Raw genomic sequence first — 21,529 nt, 5'->3', positions numbered from 1 at the left:
CCTGGACGGCAGGCGACGGGAGGTCACGGAGGGCCGCCCGCGGCCGGGTGGGCGGGAGCGGGGCGCGCCTCGCTCTTGCAGAAGCAAAGGAACGCATCCTTACGCGTGATTCTAGCTCCCTGCCCGCGAGGTGGAGAGAGGTAAAAATATTCCGGTTTTACAGATAAGAAGAGGTTCAACGGATGTTTCTGATGACCCCAGAAAAATGAGTGGGGGTGCGGCATGAATAACCCGTCTCCTCGTCATTAAATGCAAAGTGCTTTGCCTTGCATGGTTCCAAATGTAGTTGTGTCCTCGATCCATAAATTCACAAATACTGATTGAATAGGCAGCGGGCGCTGTTCTGCGTGCTTGGGAATAGGATGATTCGCAAACAGCCTGCTTTTGTGGAATATCAGTGTCTTTCTGGGCGACGAATAAGCCAAACCGTCTCATGAATAAATTTGCTTAGGAAATGTGACCGACTCTTGATAATTTCAGGGTGCTCATGACAATATAGAAGAGAGGTACGTAAATTGTGGGAAAACGTCATTGAAAAACAAGCATTTTTATGATGGATGCATACGAGATTGTAATTTGGAAGAATTTATATGGTGTACTTTGAATTAATGTATTTTTTAATATGAACTGGAGTTTCTCAGAGGAATTTCCCGATTTTTCAAGACCTCTATTACCAGTCATCGTTATTGCCTTTGTGAATAGGGTAGGAAGGTGCAGACTCACCCCAGTGCCTAGTTTCCAGAAGAATCAGTGAAATTTTGAAAATAAGAGCTACAAGTCTCAAATTGCATATTTTGTCAAGTTATTTATTGAATCTAGTATGAGTTTAGGATTGCCTTATTAGTTATAATGCTGGAAAGTCAGCCATTTACAGGGAATTAGCAAAAAGATGATAAAGGACTTTTGATAAACCTGTTTGTAGTAGCTTTGAAATCAAGTAGGCCCTGCCCGTATTCCATGCAAGGCATACTTTCGCATCCTTCCCTGGACTGGAAAGATAGAAAAACACTGAGAGGTTTCCACTTTGCAAAATCACTCTTATTGAATTGCACTTAAGCTATAGGCTTTTAAGTAGAAACCCTGTGGGTCAAATTCAGGAGATAAGGATGGGTTTTACATGTTTGAAGGGCGGAGGGAGTGAGGGAGAGAGAAAGGAGAAGGAGAGGAAGGGGAAGGGGAGAGGAAGAAAAACAGACAGTAGAGAGCATCTATTGTGAAAAAGCTTCAAACATTTGGTCTCTCCCTCTTTACAGAAGAAAATGTTCAGTATGGCTGTCTGTTGCATAAGCAATAATAAATGTAAAAACAGCGCCTAATGATGTAAAAAGTGATTAAATGTATGGAACGCACCATTCACTTTACTGCATGATCTTCCTGTCAAAAGCCCTTGAGATATTTTATTTAGATATTATGCCAGGAAAACGTTCCCTTTAGGCTGTAGCTCAGAAACAGTGTACTCGGGGAATTTCTAGGTATTCTGTGCAATAGTTTAAATTTTTCTGAGGGAAACACAGCGACATCTGTTGGACCATGTTAGCAACTACAACAGTTAGTACAGTATCTACTTAATAAACGCAACTATAGGGTATTTCTTTTAGCCTGATATACCGTGAAAAAGTTTCACAGACACTGGTGGTTCTGTGAATCTCTGACTTTAATAATCATTTTCCAAATAATGAGAATCACTTGGAAGCTCTTGTAAATATATTGGTTTCTGGGTCCCATTTCACACCTCCCAAATCAGAATCATCAGAAGGCCCATTAACTCGCATTTAAAAACAGGTACTCCAGATAATTAATGATTAGACATTTTGAGCAAATACTAACGTTAAGAAACAGGAAACACTTCTTTCAAGCAACTGATTTTTTTTCCATTTTTAATTAAATACCAAACCTAGATCAAATTTAATGTCTGTGATACTCTTTTCTGCCATAAGCCAATTTTCTTTTCTTTTCTTTCCCGGTACCGGGAATCAAACTCACAACCTTGTGCTTGCCAAGCAGGCGCTGTGCCACTGAGCTAAATCCCAAGCCCCTATAAGCCAGTTTTCACATACAGTGCTGATCATAAGTGCAGAACCTGGTCTGTCCTTTTTTTGCCACTCTACATTGAGTTATTTTTCTTTGAAGACACTTCACTTGTTTCAAAGACTATTTATTGGAATCCCAAATTGAAAATAAAGTAAACAGAATGATCTCTAGCTGAAGCAACCAGTCTAGTGGAGCTGTTAACAGACATACATGTACATAATTACTATGATATTCAGTGGGGTTTATGAATTATAAAATAGAAAGTTATTATCAAACCTATTCTTATTCAAACTTTACCTGACAGGGAAAGGGTAGTTTAACAGAGAAATGTCATTTTTAAGGTGGATATTAAGAGAACTTAACACCAGATAGGAGGTGAGAGGACAGAATTAAACGGAGAAGCAAGAGTTGGCAAAGCACAGAGGTACAAAGTTCTGAGATACTGAAGCAAATTCAAAAGAGGGCATTCTAATTTCCGATGGGAGAAAAAAGGATGTGCTGAAAAGGGGAATCTCAATACAGTGGAAAAATGAATGCATCTATGTCTCTAAAGAAACATGTCAATATCATTCATAAAGTTTTGTTGAAGCTCTTCCCAACTACCTCTTGAACATTTCTGCTAAATGATCAACTTGTCCCAAACTTAATTATTATATGTATTTATCCCTTTGGCTGTGCCATAACTAAATAAAATAATTTGATAATTTAATAGACAACAGAAACATATTTCTTACCGTAGTAAAGTTTGGGCAGTCCAAGGTCAAGGCACAGACAGATTCAGTGCCTGGTGAGGGTCTCATAGACAGCACTTCTTTTCTGTGTCTTCATATAGTGGAAGGGGACTATCATCTTGGGAATTAGGATTTTAACAGAAGAACTTCACAACATTCAATCCATTACATGACACCACTGTCATCTCTGCTAAAACATGATGTGGGGGTTAAGCTTCACTGTATCAACTTGACTGGTGTGGGAGCCACTTGAGTAATTGGGGGGGGCACATTTCTGTATGTGTCTGGGTGGGTCATGAAAGCATGACCTTGGGTACTGTACCTGATCCCTGGCCCCTTCCTGGCCAGGGATCTGTTTCTCAGCTGCCATAAACTAAGCATCTTTGCTCTGTCATGCACTCTTACCATGTTTTTACCTCGGAGTCAGCCAACCATGGACTCAATCCCCTGGAAACATGAACTGAATTAAGCCTCACCTTTAAATTGTGGGCATTGGGTATTGTGCCTGAACAAAGGGAAAACTAATATAGTTTTAGTCTCTACTTTGGTTGATGGTAATTTGTTCAGTCATCCTAAATAGAAATCTCAGAGCCAGTTAGAAATTTCTCCTATGTACGCTAATAATTAGCCACCAATCAATCTCCTTTTAATCCACTTTTCTCTTTTCATTCTCATTTTCACTATATAATCTGTTTCTTTTGATCTCCCACTTCAGCTAATTTACCTGCTAAGTGGTCTTTTAGCTAGTAAGATGGGGACCAGAGATTTGTCCCTTTATCTGGTTCCAGAGTGTTTTATCCACTACACTTTAGGAGTTGATTTACTTTGATCTATCACAGTATAAAGCCAGGGTACAATTTTTGACAAAATTTTAGAAAGAGAATGTTAGAAGGGAAGCACGATCCAAAATTCCCTTGGAATTAGTCCTAGATAAGATTCCTTTGGCCCATAAGTCCAAGGACTCTCTGTGAACTCCTTTTATGGGCAGATTCAAGGACTATCTCCACCCAGTTCCAAGCCGCAGGACAATGTCTTTTCCTCCAGGAGGGCCTTTATGTGCCTCCTTACGCCCAAGTCCAGCTGCTCTTTTCAAAAGGCCCAGTGAGAGAAAAGCATCGGGCCGCACTAAACACGGGCTATGTTCCTATGTCCTGGCTTTATATCTGTCTCCTGGGATGATTAAGAGAAAATCCAAGCTAACAGGCTCTCAGCAGGGATACACATCAGAACACATGAGCCTCAATTCTTTCCAGTCTTAACTAAAACTGTGTGTTATATTTTATTTCAACAGTCCACTCTGTCCAGGCCTTTTGACATTTGTATCTTCTATCAAGAACATTTTAGTCCTTTCTGTCACAAGTTTTCATGTCATCTTGTTGGTGTGCTCCAAAGCTTAGTCCTTAGGTCTTCACCCATACTTTTCCCCTTAGGTAATTTCATCCACTGCCCAAAGTTTAAATCCAGGCATTCAGACAGCATATTTTAAATTTGTCTCCAGTCTGGACCTCGTCCCTGAACTGCACAACTGTCTGGCACATCAGCGTCTCAGCTGCTAAGCCTACTACTCAGACTGGCTAGTTCTCATCACATTCACTGGCAACCTAGTCTACCCACTTGCTTAGAGCAATAACCTAGGCCTCACCCTCCTACACAATAACCCATCAGCAAGGCCTGTAGCACATAAGTCCAAACCTGACCACCTCTCACCACCCCTACTGTTGTCCTCTAGTTCATATCATCTTGGCCCTTGTTTCCCACGTAGTCTTCCTGCTCTGGGGTGGGTAGTTTTCATACAATATAAAGGAGGGTAAGAGACTCGCTCTTCCCTCTGCCACTCTTCCCTTCTACTCTGGTTATTTTTTGCTATTTTCCACCGCCATGAGCTGTTGCCCTGTGCCGTGTGCCACTCTGCCTTGGAGCTAGCCGAATATAGACTGAAACCTCTACAAACTATGAGCTAAATAAACCTTTCTCTCCTTAATTTTGGGCATCAAGTATTTTGTCTCAGCAATGAAAGAAAAGTAACCAAGACACCTTGACAATTTCTGAAGCAGAAACTAATTATAATTTTGAGAAAAATAATTTCCCTCTGCCTTCAAGCCATTAAGGTTTCAAATATTTTAACTCAAGTTATGCTCACATTTTTCCAATTTGGACATTTCTTATTTTTGCTCTATTTATTTATTTTTGGTGGTAATTCTGTTGGATCGGAGGACAATGATTAGATTCTATATGTTTAACATTTTCATATTGTAGCCCTTGAAGAATAAATGAAAAAGAAAAATCACCAAGAATGCAGAATAGACAGAAGTCTCCTTTTTAAATTCCACAGAAAGTATCCTTTCTACATTTATTTGTCTAGATAAAGCAAGGTAACTTGTAGTTAATATTACAGGTTCAAGTATGCCTGACATGAAATATGTAGCAATCATTCTTGAAATGATTGTTTAGAATAACCATATTTCTAATGAATTTTTTTAAAAGGTCGCTGAGCATAGTGGTACATACCAGTAATTCCAGCTACTGGGGAGGCTGAGGCAGAAGAGCCTGGGCATCTTAGTGGTACCCTATCTCAAGAAATAAAAAAGGCTGGGGTTGTAACTCAGTGCAAAGGCTTTCGGTTCAATCTTCAGTACAAAAAAAATAATAATAATAATAATAATAATGATCATGCCTGAACTAAACTTCGGATGTACTAGTCATTTGCCAAGAATGGATGACCTCCCCAAGAACATCAAAAGAAAATTACTCAATTAAGTATTAATGAAAGGAATCTAGTTCTCACTAATGCAGAAACAGATCAACCTTTGATGATTTCTTTTAAAACCAACCACCATCAATTCTTCTCTTTTCACCATAAGTGGAATTAGTATTTTACCAAGATGCACCAAGTTTATATTACAAACTTATAAACTCATAAAATACTTCCATATCTCCCTGAAGTTGTAATATCCCAGTTTTTAGCCCTTTGATAACTGTTTCTTGGCTTGCTTTCCAACCTGACCTGCAACTATTATGGTTTGTGTCTGCATGTCCCCCAAAAGCCTCATGCAGTCATGAGGAGTCGGGCTTTTTGGAGGTGACTGAGTCTAGAGTTTGCAGTTGATTCCTGGTCCAGTGCTGGGGTTAAGGGTGTAAGTGCTACACCTGCCCTAGTGCGGGTAGCCTGCATACAATACAAGGGACAGAGTTTTGTCTTTCTCTCACACACTCCCTTTCTCCTTTGTTACTTGTGCTGTCCTCTGCTTCCATGGATGGTTGTTACCCGCCATGTGCCACCCGGCTGATTATAGACTGAAACCTCTACAAACTGTGAGTTAAATAAACCTTTCCTCCTTTAACTTTGGGCATCAGATATTTTGTCTTAACAATGAGAGAAAAGTAGCTAAGTCAGAGTCGTTCCCTCTTTCCCAGCTGCCCACCCTTATTCCTGTGTGCTTTCCTCATAGGACAACCATGGCATTCCAAGCATAACATGCTACTTTATATGTCTATACATTTTTAATATTTCCACAATGTTCCATAACTACCCTCTCTTTAGCTCTGTTCTGAACCTTGTCCACCTGGAGCTCCATTTATCATTGAATGTAAGCCTGTACTTTGGTGAGGCTTCTTTAACTTTGCCAACCAGAATAAATTAATTCTTCTTTGTGCCACTTTTATTTCATGATATCACCTCTTCTATAAACACTAGTCAGTCTGCAGTACATCACTGTCATATCTAATGTGACCACTAGACTCTATGATCTGTATTACCTAGAAAGACTTGGTCTCTAGAGCTAGTGAACCATCTGAATAGAAAATTAACTTTTTAAAAATTGACCTACTGGAACTTTTCTTTTAGGCTATGTTGATCTCCAGGAAGATCTGCAGCACTAAATGCACCCAACAGGAGTCTTCCATCAGAAAAGAGGGATCTGGGTTGGTGACCTGGACTTAGTTTGGACAAAGGTAAGAGAAAGTCCTAGGTCCAGTACCTTTGGTAGGCAAATCCAGAAGTCCTCCATCACACTGTCACTCTATCATGATGGATTTTCTGTGAATGTAGACTCACTCGTCCCTTGTGTTAAAATTGCTACAGTCTCCACAGAGGTCTTTATCAATAGTGTAGTGCTGTACTAAGACATGCTTGGAACATTAGTGCTGTGGTACAGCCCAAAGCAGTGGAAAACAGAGATGTTGCTGGAAGACTGGTCATATTATTTATACTTCTACCGAAACAAAGCATTTAGAAACAGGATTAGCTTTTTAAATTAAGTTCCCATAGGTGAGAAATAACAGACCCCAAAAGAAAAACACTGGCCTGCCTGCTAACCTAGTGTCTGAGTTACTTTTCTTGTTGCTGAGACAAAATACCTGACATCCAAGGTTAAAGAAAAAAAGGTTTGTTTAGCTCAGTCTGTAGAGATTTCAGTCTATCATCAGCTTGCTGTAAGACAGGGTGGCATGGCAGAGAAGCAGCCATTCATGGCAGTAGAAGATACCAAAAACAACAAGAGAGGAGAAGAGAACAGCCTCTTTCTATCCCTTATATTGTGTGCAGTCTACCCACTCTGGGTGGGTATAACACTCACCCCTTTTATCTCAGCATTGGACCATGAATCAATCAAAAACTCTAGATTCAGCCACCTCCAAAAAGCCCTCCTCCTATGACCATATGAGTCCTTGGAGGGACATCCACACACAAACCATAACATTCTTCTCCTGGCTCTCCAAAAATATATATATTTTTAAATGGAAAAGGCATTTAGCCCATCTCTAACAGTTCCAAAATTTCTAGCAGTTTCAACATTGCTGAAAAGAGCAAGTCCCACATCTCCTGAGATGTAAGGCAAACTCTTAGGTGTGAACCCCTGTACAAATGAAAAGAAAATCAAACAATTCCACACTCAATGGTATGAGATAAACATTTCCAGTCCAAAAGTTATAAACAGGGGGGCTGGCGATTTAGCTCAGTGTCAAAGCGCCTACCTGGCAAGCGCAAGGTCGTGAGTTCGGTTCCCAGTACCGGAGAAAAACCAAAAAAAAAAAAAAAAAAAGTTATAAACAGGGAGATGCAAAGGAATGGCAACAAAACAAGTCCAAAACCTAGCAGGGCAAACATTAAGTCCTGTAGTTCCATGAGCAGCATCCAAGACAATCTGTGGAAAGATATGAACTCCAAAGGGCTTGAATGGCCTCCCTACGGCACTTCTAATGGTTGTGGCTTCTATTTTGGGCCCACTCTGCTCCCTCATTATAATTTTCCTCAGACAATCCACATTCCTGGCTTCTCCAAACTTCTGGAGTTTCCAGTGCATCTTTGGCTTCACACTCACAGCTTCAAAAACTGACCTCCCAGGGGCACACTGCCTGGCCTCCCAGGCCTTCTTCTGAAATCTGGGTGAAATACTTCCTGAAACTGAAACTCCTGCATTCTGCATCAACCTAAAACCAGCTCCATGTGGGTAATGCCAAGGTCTGCTGCAAACTGGAGCAATAACCAGCCTTCCCTCTCTCTTGGCTGTAGGGGTTAAGTGCCTAGATCCTCTGAATACAATTCTGAGGAAAAAATTCTCTATGCTGCCACCATTCTGGAACATGTTGCTCTGGGGGTCTTTTCTCAAAGCAAAGTCTTTCACTTTTGCAATTTTGATGCTGCAAAGAGTAGAATCCTGCTGCTTCCTGTGGTGCCCTCAAGCCATCTTTTCTGTTTTCTGTTTCTTCTCAGCAATCAAGATCTCCTCTGCTCTGTTTTTGCAGTCCACAGCTTTACTGGCCAAACTTACAACATTTTAAATCATCCTGCTGGGCTTTTTGCTATTTATTCTCAACATAAATCTGGCTAAAAGACAACAGTAGCCATATCACTGCTTTAACATTCAACTGCCTTGAAATTTCTTCTGCCAGATTAATTAGTCTGGTACCCTTAATCTTAGACTCAGGCAAAGTTGCTCAGCACAAGCAAAATACAGACAAATTTTCTGTCAAGCCATGACACACATCATCCAGAGTTCACCAGCCAATGTAGTCCTTCTTCCTATCCTGAGATTGGTCTTTACTGGCTTTCTGGCCTTCTAAGCTCTGATGAGAATCTTCCATACAGAACAGCCTGAAGCATCCAGCTTTACTTTTTCAGCTGACATCTCAGAATCATTCCACACTCTTCCCACAGGCCACTCCCAAAGGATCCTGACCCACGTGGTCAGGTATAGTCACAGAAATAACCCCACTTCTGGTACCAAATTCTGACACAAAATACCTGACATCCAAGGTTAAAGAAGAAAAGGTTTATTTAGCTGGCAGTTTGTAGAGGTTTCAGTCCATAACTGGCAGACTCTAAAGCAGAATGGCATGACAGAGGGGCAACCATTCATGGCAGCAGAAGATACTAAAAACAACAAGAGAGGAAGGAAGAACAAGCCTCTTTCTGTCCCTTATACTGTATGCAGACTACCTGACCTAGGGCTGGTGTAACACTCACATCCTTAATCCCAGCAATAAACCATAAATCAATTGCAAACTCTAAATCCAGCTGCCTCTGAAAAGCACCCCCACCATGACCACATGAGGCTTTGGGGAGATATTCAGACACAAACCATAACATCTAGTTAGTATTTAATGAGGTGGCTAATTTTGAAAAAATAAGAGTTGTGATCTTCTTATACTCAAGATCATGAAGTGGGTCATACCAGTCACAGAATGATAATCATCAAAGATTTTTCTTCTTTATGAAGACTGCCAACCCCAGATCTGTACTCATAAAATCATCCTGCTGAGCTCTTTGCTATTTATTCTCAACATAAATCTGGCTAAAAGCCAACAATAGCCATACCACTGCTTTAACATTCAACTGCTTTGAAATTTCTTCTGCCAGGTTAATTAGTCTGGTACCTTTAATCTTAGTCTTAGGCAAAGTCCCTCAGCGGGAATGATAAGAATGGAGAAATCAGTTAGGTAACTTGGTAAGACTACTGGTTAGAGATCATAAAAGCTCTAAATGACCATAAGTTAGGGGAAATATATTGAAGAGGAAACAGAAATTTAATAATTTGGAGAGAAGATTGACGAGTCCTAGAAATTTATTAGGTTTCTAAGGCAAAAAAAAAAAGGAGTCATAAGTTAGTTATTAGTCAGAGTAACTGTAAAGATGTTGGAATTTAACTTAAAAAATCTAATACTGCCTTCAAATGCTTTGTTAACAAAAAATAGGAATAGCAGAAGGCAGAATCAGTGTGGTGTATAGACTATATGATATCTAGATTAGTATATAAGTTTGAGATAGAATTGATATAGGATGGCACATATAGATCCATCTGACCTGTGGTTTTCATAACTGTTATTAGATCATCTGGGCAGGTCAAATTTTTAGTGTAGTCATATGTATTGGAGCAGACACTTTTAGATTACAAGTTAGATATACTATAGTTGCTTAAGCAGGAAATACCTTTTTAATCACACCGTATAAACTGTAATTGATTATAGTGCTATCATGAGCATAAAGGAGCAGGAAAAAATGATTAAAAATTAGAGCATCCAAAAGATGTCTCTGGGGAATGTATCTGTTTTGTGCTTCCTATGTTGGTAATTCACAGATGTGATAGATTTCATATATGAATTCCAGAGATACCCAATTTCTTGTAATAGAGAAAGAAAAGAGGGACAATAATAGATAGACCTATATGACATAAAACTGGGTTTGCTTGGGTTTTGTATCTATTTTATGCCACACTCACTGTTATTTTTAAGTCTAGGAGCAACTACTGTAATTTTCTATATTACAAAAACTTTATAGCTTTCAATTCCTTTTTAAATTTTTCATTGAAATATTTGTTTCAATAACACACTCTGAAAATTCAAATTTCTTAGGATTACAGCTCTTAAGTGATGCTCAAGGGAACTTATAGTTTTCTCACCCAAACTTAATCAGACCATTGAGGAGTTAAAGTCTATAGTTAAAACAAATGGAGCAAACTATGGAGGAACAAGAAAACAGCCTGTTGCTAGTCACAGGTGCAAGTCTCTTGGTCCTTCTTTTCAATCCTGGCCTTCCTTCCAGCCATCATACCTCAGTGTAAGGAGTCACTGGTGAGGAGGTAATATGCTATTTTTGACAACCCTTAGGCTGTAACTACTTATTAGATCCTTCTTGCATATCTCTGTCTTCCTGAGAAACCACTTTGAAGATACCACCACGTATTATAGCAGCCATTGATATTTTCCTACTAATCTATCCATAACTGTGTTAAGTTTGTAATGTTCCTATCCTATTTCATAATGTATGTTTATTATTATGTGTTTCCTACAACAACCATTGAGAATAGTTAATGATTTTTCAATAGGTCACTCATGTATAGCTCTATTTATTTTCTTTAGAAGCCACTTTGAAGATACCAAAGTATAGCACAACAACTCTTGATAATCTCCTACCTCTTTTGTCTCTAACGCACTATTATTTGTCTATTTGTTTTCCTGAGAAACTATTTTGTAGATAATAATATGTAAAACGATAACCATTGATAATTTCCTACCATTTTGCCTGTAATTTGCTAAGTCCCCCCATTATTATGTTATCCTTCTTTTATTCTTTAAAATTAAAAAAAAATGGAGCAAGAAGTAACTATAAAGCATTAAAGTTGAGAACAGAAGCTGGTGCAACATATTTTTCGAGAGTCATTGGAATAGAGGGTACGTGATACTACTGGTCAATAAAAGAGACAGAAATTTAGAGGGAAGCCTATAGTTTAATGTTCATAGAATTTTTTCAAACCATATTGCCTTGTATAGTTCTTTGATTCATTTGTAGTGATTATGGGTCAACCCTGGCACAGAAAGTAGAACAAGCTTTCAAGGATAATCCAAGACAGGAATGGCAAGTATGCTTTCTCTAGGTTGTATAAGATCAAAGGAAGACTCAATTAGAACTGGAGTTCCCACAGTTCTATGACTAGTTTCAAGCCTGACAATTTATAGACTCAGAAAATATTTGTAGGATGAATAAACAAATTAAGTCTGCCTTCAAGTCTTTATGCCTCATTGGATGGCTTTAGGGGCACTGAATGAAGTTACTATGAATAACACTAATGACTGCTTGATGAAACAGTACTTTATTGATATATGATTACTTTTTCACCTTCCTGAAGATCATAGAACTTAATTAAGCAGCCTTTTGCTCATTACACATTAGAATTCACTCTAATGTACTCTAAGCTACTGAATTTTTAAAGATTTAAACAGGTAAACTAAGCAAAGATGCAGCATAATTTCTGACCTTCTAATGAATAAAAGAATAATATTGCTGGCTATTTGCAAGTAATTCAATGAACAAACTGACACCTAAATTTGATACAAGTAAGTAATTGCCATTTCTATAAAAATCGATATATGTTCAATGAAGGAAAAGCAGCTAGGTTGCAAGGTTTTTAAAAAGAAGTTGTTCTTCACATTTATCAGTTATCCTTAAAACTGCCCCATGGGATGGGTCTGAGGATATAGCTCAGTGGCACAGGCACATGCCTGGCGAGCACAAGGTCCTGAGTTCAATTCCCGGTACCAAAAAAAAAACTGCCCCATGGGGAAAGCAAATCTCTGTGACTTATTCCTATTTCAAAATGAAGGAACTGAGGCTCAAAGAGGTTAAATGATTTATTTGCGCAGAGTCACTAAATGAGTAATTTTTGGAACTGTAACTCGGTTGACTGCAGAGCAGAGCTATGTCCATGACCACGTGCTGACTTGCTTTGGGAGGTGGAGTGCAGGGGAACACAGGGAGAGCCAGTGCACCAGGCACTGGGGGAGAGGAGACAAGGCTCAGAGTCTCAACTCTAACAGATGAGGACAACAAGCAAAATGTAGAAGAACAACATGTGCTTGTTTTGAAAGTACATTTCCTGTTTTTAACACAATAATCCCTCAGTATGTTTCATTTATCATTAGGATGTATGAGTCTGGAATCTATTGAGAGTTGGCAGCAAGTTTATGACATTCTCCCTCTAAAAGATTTTGTGCCCTTAAGGTATCCAGATGTAGCTTCAAAATAGGGAATGAAACTAATGAAATCTAAAGTCTAACACTCATAATGGAAACTACTGATGTCAGAGGTTGTCCTGCTATATTCTGTTTAAAGGCAACATTGCCTATAAGTGAAAAGTTGGGGATTTTTTTCAGGGTGTTATTGGTCATGAAACCTGTGAGACCTTGTATTTTCTTTAGAATAGCAACTTTCTGTGATATAAATTGAAAAGTATATTAGGTGTTTTATTGAACAGAATTGGTATTGTTCTTCAGGAACTTAAAAATTAAGTCAGCCTAATAGACTGAAAAATCACTTCTGTCATAAAGCATGTGTTAAGCCATTAGCTGGAAATGTTGTACAAGCTGTACATGTTGGTGCACACCTATAATTCCAGCACTCAGGAAGCTGAAGTAAGAGGATCACTGCAAATTTAAGGCCAGCCTGGGCTATGAATTGAGTTTAAGGCCAGCCTGAACTGCATAGTAAAACCCTGTCTCACAAAGACAAGAACGAAAGAAAGAAAGAAAGAAAGAAAGAAAGAAAAGAAAAGAAAAGAAAAGAAAAGAAAGAGAAAGAAAGAAAGAAAGAAAGAAAGAAAGAAAGAAAGAAAGAAAGAAAGAAAGAAAGAGAAAGAGGAAAAGAAAGAAAGGAAAAAAGAAAGAAAGAGAAAGAAAGGTTGTACAAAGCCAGGTTCTTAAATATTTTATTCTGCAGTCAAATCTTTCTCCAAGTATACTAAATAGTAAGTACAACAAGGTAAAAATGTGTTCCAGGAAATAAAAGTATAAACTCTTATCATGGTGTATGTATAATGTGTGTGTTGAAAGATTACAAGGATGAGCAGCATAGTTTGAAATATTTCTGTTATAGAATAGCTTATGATAGAGACCATAAAATAGAACTCAATCCTACTGTATTTGTCTTATCATACAAAAAATTTTATTTCATTCTAAAATGAAGATAAAAATTCCAGTGATCTACCAGAATGTCTAATGAAGAATATGGGTCTCAGCGTGTATGAATATATTAAAATCTGCCCATAACAATAGCTGGTAAACTATTAGTAGTAGAGAATCAATTTAAAATGTAGTATTTTTAACTCATGGATATTAAATAACACCCTCCTGAACAACCAATGTGTCACAGATGAAATTAAAAAGAAATTAAACAATATCTACAATTAAATGAAAATGCAGATACAACATACTGGAAACTATGGGACTCAATAAAAGCAGTCCTTAAAGGGAAATTTATAGCAGTAAATTCACACATCAGAAAAACAGTGAGGACAAATAAACAACCTAATGTTGCAGTTCAAGATTCTAGAAAAAGAAGAGCAAGTCAAGCCCAAAGCCCATACAAGAGAGGAGATTATAAAGATCAGAGAAGAAATTAGCATAACTGAAACTAAGAAAACAATACAAAGAATTAATGAATCAGAGAATCAGTTCTTTAAAAGAATAAATAAAATTGATAAATCCCTAGACAACCTTATCCAAAACAGGAAAGAAAAAACTCAAATTCATGCAATGAGGAATGAAAAGGGTGAAATCACCACAGATCCTGTGGAATTTCAGGTCACCAATACCTATCTTGAAATTTTTTACTCTCATAGGATGGAAAACAAGGGCAAATGGAGAGATTCCTAGAAACACATGAATTGCCAAAGCTGAATCAAGAAGATATAAAAATTCTGAATAACCCAAGATCAGTTAATGAAATTGAAAATGTAATTAAAAGCCATCAAAGATTTTTTACTTGTTACTGTCTTTGCTTGTTTGATCAATATTACATTCTTATGTCTAATGGACTGAGCAACTTTGTTGAAGATAACGGCATGCAATATAGCAACCATTGTGAATTTCTATCATTTTGTCTTGAGGTCATGTATCATTTTTTGTTGTTGTTGTTTTTTTTTTTTTTTCCTCCGGTACCAGGAACCGAACTCACGACCTTGCGCTTGCCAGGCAGGCGCTTTTGCCGCTGAGCTAAATCCCCAGCCCCTCATGTATCATTTTCGATGTTTTTGTGTTGTTTTGATTTTGTCTTCAATGTTGTTTTGTCAGTTTTTTTTTAATTTTTAAAATAAAAACAACAACAACAAAGAAAGGTCAGGGCCTGATGGATTCATGGTTGAATTCTACAAGAAATTTAGAGAAGATTTAATGCCAATACTCCTAAAACTTTTTAATGAAATTGAAAGGGAAGCAATTCTCTCTAACTCATTTTTGGAGGGAAGTATTACCCTGATACCAAAACCAGAGAAAGACCCAACCAAGAAAGAAAACTACAAGCCAGTCACCCTAATGAACACAGATGCAAAACTCCTCAATAAAATATAAGCAAGCAGAATGCAGCAAATCATCAAGAAGATTATACATTATGACCAAGTGAGATTCATCCCAGGAATTCAGGGATGGTTCAACATATGCAAATCAATAAATTTAATACACTATATCAACAGAGCCAAAGACAAAAATCACATGGTCATCTCTAGATGCAGAAAAAGCCTGTGACAAAGCCCAACACTCAGTCATGATTTAAAAAAAACAAAACCCTACAGAAAATCAAAGTAGATGGTCTTTATCTCAATCTATAACAAACCAACAACCAACATCATACTAAATGGACAAATATTGGAAGCTTTCACTCTAAAATCAAGAACAAGAAAAGGAGATCCACTATCACCACTCCTATTCAATAGAGTTCTGGAAATATTAGCCAAAGCAATTAGACAAGAGAGAAAAACAAAAAGAACAAGGATAAGAAAGGGAAGAAAGAAGTTAAATTATCATTATTTGCAGATGACATGATACTCTACATAGAAGACCCCAAAAACTCCACCAAAAGATTTCTAGATATAATAACCCAGTTGGGATTTAATAAACCAATTCAGTAGCATAGCTGGATACAAAGTCAACACTCAAAAAGGAACAGCATTCCTGTACACAAACAACAGTCTCACTGAGAGAGAAATTAGGGAAACAACACCCTTCACAATACCATCCAAAAAACTGAAATACTTAGGAATCAATCTAACAAAGGAAGTAAAAGAGCTATATGTTGAAAATTACAGTACTCTGAAAAAGGAGATTGAAGAGGATATCATAAAATGGAAAGATATTCCTTGCTCATGGATAGGAAGAACCAACTAGTGAAAATGGCCATACTCCCAAAGGTTTTATACACATTTAATGCAATCCTGATCAAAATACCATTAGCATACCTCACAGATCTAGAGAAAACTTTCCTAAAATTTATTTGGAAACAGAAGAGACCCAGAATAGCAAAAGCAATCCTGGGCAACAAGGCAAGGCAGGAGGCATCAGAATGTCTGACATGAAATACTACACAGCTACTGTGATAAAATAAGCCTGATACTCTCAAAAAAAAAAAAAAAACCAGACCTGAAGACTAGTAGAAGAGATTAGAAGATGCAGATACAACTACAAACACACTCAGTCACCTTATTTTTGACAAAGGAGCCAAACACGTTCACTGGAAGAAAGATAGCCTCTTTAATAAATGCTGCTAGAAAAACTGGCTGCCTACATGCCAAAGACTAAAACTAGACCCAGGTCCATCCCTATGCACTAAACTAAAATAAAAATGGATCAAAGATCTAAATATTAAAACAGAAACACCAGATCTAATGGAAGAGAACATAGGTAGAAATCTTGAAGACACAGGGGTAGGCAGAGAGTTCATGAACAAAACCCAAACTGCACAAGAAATACTTCAAAGAATCAACAACTGCAATCTCATCTTATTAAAAAGCTTTTGCACATCAAAAGAAATCCCCAACAGAGTGAAAAGACAACCCACAGAGTGGGAAAAAATTTTAGACAACTGACCCTCAGACAAAGGACTTATATTTAGAACATACAAAAAATTGAAAACACTCAGACCCCCTCAAATTTAAAGATCCAATCCAAAAATGGGTATCTGAGATAAATGCACACTCCTCAGATGAAGAAATACAAATGGCAAATAAATATATTTTTTAAAAATGTTCAACATCATTGGTCTTTTGAGAGATGCGAATGAAAACAACAGAGATTCCATCTCAGCCCAGAAAGAATGGCTGTCATCAAGAAATCAACCAACAACATATGCTGGTGTTGGGAACCCTTCTCCACTGTTTGTGGGAATGTAAACTGGTACAACCATTGTGGAAATCAGTGTGGATATTCTTCAAAAAATTAGGATTAGAAGTCCCATTTAACCCAGGTATTCCCCTTCTGGATATCTTCCCAAAAGAATCAAAAATATCATACTACAATATATGCATACCCATATTTATAGCAGCATAATTTGTAATAGCTAAATCTTAGAAACAACCCAAATACCTATCAACCAAGGAATGGATAAAAAAGATGTGGTTTTTTATGCAATGGAGTACTATTCAGCTATAAAGAAGGGTAAACTCAAAGTTTTTATATGTAAATGGCTGTAAATTGAGACCATGCTCATAAGTGAAATAAATCAGACTCACATGTGTGAACATCATATTGTCTCGCTAGTATAAGAAGCTGAAAGAGTTAATAAGATCCAAAATGTACAGTAGATATTGTGAAATGAGAAAAACTGTTCAAAATGAAAGAGCAACTGGGGTAGGAGAAAGGAGAAGAGAAGGAAGTAAAAAGAAATGTATGCAAGGTCCCAAGTTCGATTCCCAGTACCAAAAAAAACAAACAAAAATAAAAAAGTAAATAAAATGTAGGATTTTGTATGTCTAATAAAAAAATTTAATTATTTCTTAGTTTTATTTATTTAAATATATAGGTGGAAAGCACACCTGGAAAATATTAAGAATTTTATATATTTTATTAAAATGGAAATTACAAAGCCAGGCGTGGTGGTGCACGCCTGTAATCCCAGCACTCGGGAGGCTGAGGCAGGAGGATCGTTGGGAGTTCGAGGCCAGCCTGGGCTACAAAGTGAGCTCAAGGCCAGCCTGAACTGCATAGTGAAACCCTGTCTCAAAAAGACAAAAAATAAAAAATAAATAAATAAAATAAATAAATAAAAATGGAAATTATCAGTGACAGTCATTGTTAATATTTTCTGTGCTGTTACTAAGTGGACTTACCATTAAATACTGGGAAATGATAGGAGGGTAGATTAACTCATAATGCAGGAGTGAATGGTTCACTCCTATTGTATCTTTTGATGATCATATGCAAGTTGTAAATTTATATAATATACATAATAAAATAAATTCTCTATATGAAAAATAGATATTAAAATGAGGCTTCCAAAAACTAATTACTGCTTAAAATTTTGAATTCCAAACTATTTTTACAAACAGTTAAGTAGTCTCATTTATTTATATTTTATTCAAATGTTAAGGTATATTATTAAACATAGAAATTCAATTTTTATAAATTCTAAGATCATAAAATTGTTTTGAAATTTAAAAATCATATGCTACTGCTAATGAGAATATAAAATGATGCAGCCACTTTGGAAAACTGGCACTTCTTCAAAAGTTTAAACATAGATTTACCATATAATTCAGCAATTTTACTCCAAAGGACATGCTCCACAGAAAAACACATGTTCATTAAAAATTTGCATATGAATACTGAGAGCACATTATTTATACTAGCCAAAAAGTAGGAAAAAAACCAAATGTCCAAAAACTGATAAGTGGATGAACAAAATGTGGGTGTCCATACAAGGGATATTATTTGATAGTAACAAGAACTGAAAGAGTACCATGTGCTACAACATGGATGGACATTGAAAACATTATGCTAAGATCAATAAATTACTCACATTCAAATACATAAATACATCTCTACATAAATACATCTCTATGAAGTGTTCAGTATAGGAAAATCCAGAGACCCTGGGTCTTATGCACACTAGGTAAGCATTCTACCACTGACCTAAATATCCATCTTGAGACAGAGAATATAGTCAGGCTACCTAGAGGTAGGAAGAGAGGAGGGTTGAGGGAAAATCAGAAGTGACTGCTAATGGATAAGAAGTTTCTTTTACTGGGATGGGGATATAGCTCAGTGGCACAGCACCTGCCTGGCAAGCACAAGGTCCTAAATTCAATTCCCAGTACAAAAAAAAAAAAAAAAATTGCAAAAAAAGAAATACATTTCTTTTTAGGATGTAACACTAAGCCAGGAGGGTACGGAGGTGCACACTTGTAATCCTAGATACTAGAGAAGCTGAAGCAGGAAGATTGCATGTTAGATGCCAGCCTGCAATTTATTAAAAATGTTGGAGCCGTAACTTAGCGGTACAATGCTTGCCTAGCATGCACGATGTCCCCGGTACATACTGCAAAAACAAAGAAAGTTCTAAAATTGATTTTGAGGATTATATAATTCTGTAACTAGACCAAAAACCAATGAACTAGTTTTTTAAAAAAGCAATAGCAATCTCAGAATAAATCAATGTATGCCTGTAGTTCATATTTCTTTTCATAAGACTTGCACACTTGCACCTGTAAAAGGATATTTAAATCTAGCACATTTATAGAAGTTAAAAAAAATTTTTCCAATAGCCTAACTCTTTAGGATAGATATGTAGACTACTACGCATGTTGTGCTTAGAAGAACTGAAATTTTGACTGAATGCTTGAGTTTTTTACTTCAGGGAAAGTATCATCAGGCTTTAATCAATCTCATTGAGTTTTTGGATTAAAATATGGGGTCATCTGAAGATTAATATAATGTCAAGAAAATAATTATCACATATTAGCTGTCTCGAGTTACATATTTATGATTTCACAAAACAACAGAGTGCTTTAAAAGGTTCTGTTTAGGAACATGAGAACCGTGAGTTTTCATCAGGTAGATAATTCATTCCAAATAAAGTTTAAAATCACACTTTTATACCAAAGAAGGGGGCTAAAAAGGATTAAGGAATGATATTTGGCAACCTATTGAGCCACAAGGTGGATAAAATACGTGCAGGACCGCTGGCAGAATATGTCACTGGTGCATGTAGTCGGGAACACAGTGGCGCGTCCCGATAAAACTTGGCTTAGAAATTCTGGCTCGTGATTTTCATATTCTGCAGAAAGCTGAGTCCTTGGTGACTTCTCAGGCCTGACTTTTTTCTCAGGGCAGAACTCTGTCGTTCTTTGCTAATCAGTTCTCTTATGACATGTACAGATGATTTAACAAAGAATTCCTCACTCTTGACTAGACCTGGGGTTCAAACTCCAGGTAAATTATTTATGAATTAATGCTTCATGAAAATTAAATAAAAACCCAGATTCAAAAGATTCAGCAAGAATTTACATTAGCTAACTTCATGCCACATGTGGCAGCCATGCAGGAGTATGCTTTGGGGGCCAAGTCCTATCTTTAAATATTTTTTAAATTGTAAAATTTCACATTACAAATAATGCAAAACATTAAGAGATGACTTCATTTGTGTGAAGCGTATAAATTGTCAGTGAGCTCTTGAAAAGTTGTGAAGAAAGAATTTCAAGGCATAGTGAAATAAGTCAAACTGTTTAAACCATTTTTTAAGCATCATTAAACCACACTGATTACATACAATGTTTAAGAAAGTTTCCTAGGTTTTGCTGACAAGTTTTTGCTCCCAAATAAATGAGTATTTCTTAAGAAATCACTGTGCATTCCGTTATGTCAAGAGATTGTCTTCCCAAAGATAATAAAGGCAGCAGCTTCCTGATTTTCATAAGACTAACACATTCTATTTAATATTTCTATTTCATTTATCAGAAATTTAGGGAATATTTAAAAATGCCTGGAAAAGTAAATTACCATGTAGATAGTAGTTGCCAAACAGTAAATTAAATAATAATAAAAAAAAAAGGCAGGGAAGGAAAGAGAAATGAAAGGATGGATGGAGGAAAAGAAGAAAAATAATCCACAAAGCTCTAAATGATATTCAGCTAGTTTCCTTGGTCACTTCAGTAATTCCCAGAAGCTATTATGCTCCTGAGGACTGCAGACTCAGCTTCCATTTCCAGTTCATTGGAAAGGGGGCAGGTGAGGAGAAATTTCACCTCCACAGCCTTGGAGAGTCAGTGCGCCAAAGAAAATGGCATATTTACCTCTTCTTTTTTTTTAATTTTAAAGAGAGTAGTAAATGAGAAACAAAGAAATAGAACAGTAGCAGCATACCAGTATCACAAACATAAACAAATCAAAGCAAGAACATTCAAAGTGATACAGAGTCTCAAGACAAAATAATATGAATCAACAGTGGTTGTTACATTACATGTCGCTGTCCTCAACGACGTTGCTCAGATTCCCAGATGTAAGAATGAAAGATTGCTCAAACCATTAGAGGGAATAAGAAAATAATCCTTCAATAAAACAGTAGAGATAAAACAGAGTTTCGCTAGACAAGATGGTAGCTCACCATTGTAATTCCATTGCATATTGTTACCTTCAAATCAAAAATCAGGCCCTCCAAATTCAAAGACCCAATCCAAAAACGGGCATCTGAGATGAATACACAGTTCCCTAATGAAGAGATACTAATGGCAAATAAATACATGAAAAAATGTTCAATGTCATTAGTCATTCAAGAAGTGCAAATTAAAACAACACTGAGATTCCATCTCACCCCAGAAAGAATGGCTATCATCAAGAAATCAACCAATAACAAATGCTGGAGAGCCTGTGGGGAGAAAGAAACCCTATGCCACCGCTGGTGGGAGTGTAGACTGGTGAAACCACTGTGGAAAGCAATTTGAAGATTCCTCACAAAACTAGGATTGGAAGTCCCATTAACCCAGCTATTCTGCTTCTGGGTATTTTCCCAGAAG

The 21,529-nt window shown here is 37.1% G+C and overlaps 1 long non-coding RNA gene across 8 annotated transcripts in view; it reads left to right on the top strand.

The window, feature by feature from the left end:
- Window positions 1-6: 6 nt before the first annotated feature.
- LOC102016790 overlaps window positions 7-21,529 on the top strand; it is a 76,087-nt gene continuing 54,564 nt past the window's right edge. For all 8 annotated transcript variants that reach the window (XR_001232735.1, XR_001232733.1, XR_001232734.1 and 5 more), the window contains exons 1-3: window positions 7-140; window positions 6,056-6,074; window positions 6,607-6,713. This is a non-coding gene — a long non-coding RNA (uncharacterized LOC102016790). The remainder of the gene's footprint in view (window positions 141-6,055; window positions 6,075-6,606; window positions 6,714-21,529) is intronic.

This window comes from Chinchilla lanigera, unplaced genomic scaffold, assembly GCF_000276665.1.
Source record: "Chinchilla lanigera isolate Chin_1 unplaced genomic scaffold, ChiLan1.0 scaffold00009, whole genome shotgun sequence".
NCBI lineage: Eukaryota > Metazoa > Chordata > Mammalia > Rodentia > Chinchillidae > Chinchilla > Chinchilla lanigera.
The sequence above is the reverse complement of the archived record's forward strand: the minus strand, read 5'-3'. Positions and strand labels throughout refer to the sequence as shown.